We start from the raw sequence: 6,000 nt of genomic DNA, 5'->3' as shown, positions 1-6,000 counted from the left end.
AAAATATGCTCATCATACAACGCTGAAAGGTCGCAGGGGCATTACAAAGCCCAAAAGGCATGCGTCTATACGCAAAGGTACCAAAGGGACAGGTAAAAGTGGTTTTTCTTGGTCTTCTGGGGCAATAACGATCTGATTATATCCGGAAAATCCATCTAGAAAGCAATAATAACTATATCCAGCTAATCTCTCTAGCATTTGGTCGATAAAAGGAAGGGGAAAGTGATCCTTCCTTGTGACCTTGTTCAATTTTCTATAGTCAATACAGACACGCCATCCCGTGGTCACTCGGGTTGGGATTAACTCATTGTTATCATTCTGGACTACAGTGATACCTGATTTCTTGGGAACAACCTGAACGGGGCTGACCCACTTACTGTCTGAAATTGGGTAGATAATACCCGCATCTAACAACTTAAGCACCTCTTTTCGAACTTCCTCTTTCATGTTAGGGTTCAGCTGACGTTGCATCTCCATAGAAGGTTTGGAGTCTTCTTCTAAATGAATCTGATGCATACAAACGGTAGGACTTATACCCTTAATGTCTGTTATAGTCCACCCTAAAGCTTCCTTATTGTCTTGAAAACTTTTACTAGCCTACTTTCCTGATCACTATCCAAATCGGAAGCTACTATCACAGGTTAAGTCTCAGATGGTCCTAAAAACACATACTTCAGGGTATCTGGTAGTGGTTTAAGGTCCAACTTAGGAGGCTCTTCTAAAGAAGGAATTAGGGTATTCTCAGAAACTGGTAATGGTTCGAACCTAGCTTTCCATCTATTAGTGTCTAACACAGGGGTAGAATATAATAGAGCATTCACCTGTTCAATAGTGCTATCGTCGTCAAAGTCTAAACCGAAATGGGATAGACAATTTTCTAATGGGTCTTCAGACAAGATGTTTGGTAATGACTCCTGAACTAAGGCTTCTATCATATTCACCTCTTCGACACACGTGTCATCTAGCTCATAAGGTAGCTTACTGACATTAAAAATGTTCATCTCCATAGTCATATTACCAAAAGATAAATTCATCACACCATTTCGACAGTTAATGATCGCATTAGACGTAGCTAAAAATGGGCGACCTAAAACCACAGGTATCTGGTTCTCTGGGTCAGGGACAGGTTGGGTATCTAAGACCACGAAATCTACTGGATAAATAAACTTTTCGACCTCAATGAGAACATCCTCAATAAGACCTGGAGGAATTTTAACGGACCTATCAGCTAACTGCAGTGTCATCTGAGTAGGTTTCATTTCACCAAGTCCTAGTTGTAAGTACACATGGTACGGCAGTAAGTTCAGACTGGCTCCTAAGTCAAGTAAAGCTTTTTTTACCCGGTGTTTACCTATTGTACAAGCAATGGTAGGGGAACCTGGGTCTTTGTACTTTGGAGGTGTGGTGTTCTGAATGATTGAACTTACGTGACTAGCTAAGAAGGCTTTCTTATGGACGCTGATAGACGCATTTATGTGTCTAATATGTCTTATTTATATGTATTGTTAGTGCTCGATTTTGTATTTATTGTGTTATTTTATATCTTTGTAGGAAATTTTAGAGAAATAAGTCCTTGCGGCGAAATGGGCTCGAAAAGTAGTGTTTTACACCCCAGGACAAAGTACTAAAGGCACCGCAGAAATGCACCGGAAGCACCCCATAAATGCACCGGAGGAACCCAGAAAAAATGTTGGAAACACCCTAGAAAAATTACTAAAGACACCCCAAGGGACATGTGTTATTCGGACTCCAGCAGCGGATAAGGGGCGACCACTGGATAAGGGGTTTCCTTCTTCTCAAATTTAAATTTCAGTTTTGGCGGGAATTTTTTTTTCTTCCCTGGCAGATTTCAATCGGATATTTGGAGGGGTTAGAGGTAGACTAAACCTCTGATTCTTGTTGGGTAGACGTGATATGGATATGGGAAGCTATTTTGGTTGTTGGAATCGATCCAGTTGGGCTTGATTCTCGGTTTAAAGAAATCAGGGAATACGTGGTTGAGAAAAGATACTCGGGATTGTGTCGATGCTGTATGGAAGATGGCATGCGTTTGCAACGTCTTGACACATTCCTTGATGATCTGGGAGCATGTTTGGAGCGTGTAAACACTGGTTGACAGCGTGAGTAGGAAATAAAGGAAAGAAAACAATCCGAGAATATTTTCTCTTTACTGCCGAGTCATGGGAAATATTTTGAATTTATGGAGAGATTCGAGGGCCCTGTTGAGTATAAATAAGTTTCTCCAGGTACAAGGAAGGGTGTCGAGAGTTTGGGGTCGATAGGAGAGCTCAGGAGCGAGAAATCAAGAGTTGATGAAACTATGTTTCTGCTCCTGCCGATGATGAAGAACACCAAGAACACGAAGAACAGACTCGCAGGGACAGTCGTTTATCAACAGTGAAACAGACTCACGGGCGTGGGTCGTAGGTGTGGGTCTTAGAACCACAACGACAATAGCATTTCTCTTTTATCGTTCTTTTGTGACGCTTCCTGTGGGTCGCACATTAGCTGTTTACACCATTTTCTCTTCTTCTCTTCATTGTAAACACCATTTGAGCAATAAATAAATATTTTGAGCGTGTTTTTATCATGATGAGCTAAACCCAACACTGGGACGACGGAGGAGGGTGAATTTCATACACGGGTAAATTTATTTTATTCTTTTTTATGACTTTTGCATTAATTTAAAATTGAAATATGATTTGAATTAATTGGTTGTTATTTAATTTGATGATGTATGCTTAGCTTAGGTGTTTTGATACATCATGCTTAGGACTTACAATCGATGTTTTGAGAATCTATCTTGGCAAAATCAGAGTCCATGTTAATTTTATTGAGTTTTAAATTGTCAAAGAATATATGAATGAACCCTGTGTAGTGAATTCGGCCAAATCCTTAGTCCCAGTACCTCTCGCCCATTGTTAATATTTTTGTATATATATTTTTATTAAATCTAAAAATTTCATTTCCTTCACAAGTCTGAAACGAATCTTTTTACCACTATCACTACAACAATTTTGAAAACCTCATCAAAAATCAAAATCATTTTGGCGCCGCCGACGCGGATTTGTGCTTAGGTAGAATTTTTAGGTTTTTATTATTTTTTATTATTCCATTTGTTCTTTTTACGTCTCTTTGGTTGTGTCTTTGTATTACAAGTTTGAAGTTGGATACTAAAGACCTTGGAATCAAAGCTTAAAGCTAAATGAGAAGGAAAAAAGACAAAGCAAAAAAATAAAGAAAAAAAAAAGAAAAAGAGAGAATTATTTTTTTATATTTTTAAGAGACTTTCCAATTTTTTTTTTTTTGTAATTATTATTATTATTTTTTGTATTTCTTTTCATTGGACTGGACTTTGGACAATTTATTTTAATTTTAAACCCTACGGAAGGGTTATATATATAAAAAAATTAAATATAAACTGTTTGCAGGGAAGGACGACGATTACAATATCTTCTCGGCCCCTCGGGTTCGCACACTGACACCGGAGTCAGTGGCCCGAGTCGACTACAGCGGTTCATCGCCCGTCTGGTACGGGAGGTAAGTCTTTCGAAACACCCGCGAATCTCCTGCAAGCGGGTTTACTGTATGCCTTAAGGTGATTATATGTTGAGGACTGAACCGGCTGCTTTAAATTCCTAGTAAAGGGCAAGAACTGGCCATATAAGATAAGGGTTCGGATTTCATCACCGTTCCCTTCTTGCCTGCCTTAGGAAAACGAAACCAAACGCGAACCTAAGCCTAAAATTTTGACTAGAAAGAGACCTATAGGGTAACGAGCTTAACAGGAAAGTCATTCGAAAAATATTGGTTACTCTTTTAAGCATACTTCAAAGTTCTTGATGGTTTCTGTAAGTTGAATGCGTGACTGCGCCTCCTTGTACCGGTGAGGCTTTGGGTATCAAAGCTCCACTGAGCTTCCCTCGCCTCGATTCAACTTACTTTAACTCGGATTGATTCCAGAGGGGTTTTCTTAAATTGTAACGAATTCCCTTTCGAAGGATTAGAAGCTGGTATAGAAACAATCTAAGTGGAGCCATCATGCTTTTTGTTTGCTAGAAATCAGTAGGTTTGATTTGGTCAAGTCAGCCTTGTTTGTGATTGTGTAGAATTCCCTTGCAATTAAGAATGTCGAACTGGTATGACAGAAGCCAATACAATGAGTATCGATCTGAATTTGAATATGGACATCATCATTTTTATGACCATGGTGGGAATAATAGTTGGGAACGCCAACCTTTTCAAGGTTATGGTTCATACCATGGTGAGCCCAATTACTATCCACACGCGAATTGGTCTTACGAGCAAGAAAATCAGGAACACTGTAGTACTGGTTACTCGTTTTTGGAAACTAGTCCTGATTATGATATTTATGAACCCGTTCCATCTCTAAAAGAGACCCAACAACGGATTGAAAGGACGTATAAAAGTTTAGTTGCAATGAATAGTTCAAAAGAAGAGTGTACACGATATTCTGAGATGATAAACGAGAGTGGTAAACGTATAAGTGTTATGCTCAGTGAAATTCAGGCATGTGTAGAGGCAGAAAATGAACAGTTGGCTAATGCTGCTCGAAATAATCTAAATTTCCAAAATAGGGTTTCTAATTCTACCCTTGATATCAATAGTGAATATTTGCCTAATTTAGAGGACGAGGCTAGAATAAAATAAGGTTCAATCATCTTTGTACTATTATGATGATGAGGATAGTAGTAATGAAGAATCTGAAATATGTAGGCATTGTGATCAGGAATCTATTAATCCAATTGAGCTTTATAATGATTATATTATTTCTAGTTCAAATCCAAATAATATTTATGATTATTCACCTATTCAAAAGGACGAGGATTTGATTAGGGATACCACCGTTTTAGACGATGTAGTTTTTCCTTTTGATTACGAAGCCGATAATGGTTTAGAGGAACGGGTTTATTCCGAAAATGTTGTTTTAGAGTCTAGCGACTTAGAAAAAATAGTATTAGATGAAGAAGATATACCCGTAGAGATGAATAAAGATGCACTACCTGATAATAAATTAGAAGAATCAATTGACCATTTTCAAGAATCTAATGATCCAGAAATTAGGGAGATTGTAACTAGTCTATCTAGAGATACTGAAAACTCTAAATTTGGGGGTGATTATCACCTTCCTAGTGCCTTACCTTTAACTCTCAGAAAGTCCCTTCACTTAGGACTTGATATCTCTGCCTCGACAATTTTACAAGATTACCTTCATACTCGTTTTCCCGAACCTAATGCTGTCCAGGAAGAAGTTCAGTCGTTAGAAACCCATCCTCTGGTTGATGTGGTTTGCCCGGGATATGATCACCAGATTGACTTTGTTTTCCCACCAAATAGTTTTCTTCCAACTGTGGGAACGTTTATATTCCAAATGTGTCGAATATTAAGTTGTGAGATTAAACCTAAATGCTTTAGGAAATTAGAATCGACACATTTGCTTAAGAATGACCACTACTCTCATTGTGGTCAATTATGTAAGTCAAATCTTATTGACTTAGAGGATCCTCAGTTATTTAGGTTATTATTGTCCGCTTCTAAGATCATATTTGAGTTTTTCCAGACTCTAGGACCTAATGATTCGGATCCCACCTATGAAGAAACGCAACCAATGAAAATTTTCTATTTAGACCCTTTCATAGAACCTAATGATTCGGACCTAGGTTCACCTTAGTCAACATCATGAAGAAACGCAGCCATGATGTGTTGATATTAGTCCAGACCAGTATCTCAGTCCATTAGGATAGGTTCACCTTAGTCAACATCATCCACATTTTTCTCTACATCCATCTTCTTAATCTATCCATGTGATTGGTTGACTCCGGTTTATGATGTCCAGAAACTATCTGAGTAGAGCTCTGTCACTTTATATGAATTTTAGTATGCTTGAGTGCAAACTCGTGTACATCAATTGTAATTTCGCATCAGGGTACTTCCTCCTGTAGTCAATAAGAATGCCAACCAAGGAGATTCTTTAGTGCC

The sequence above is a fragment of the Papaver somniferum genome, chromosome 9 (assembly GCF_003573695.1).
Source record: "Papaver somniferum cultivar HN1 chromosome 9, ASM357369v1, whole genome shotgun sequence".
NCBI lineage: Eukaryota > Viridiplantae > Streptophyta > Magnoliopsida > Ranunculales > Papaveraceae > Papaver > Papaver somniferum.
Note: the sequence above shows the minus strand (reverse complement) of the source record.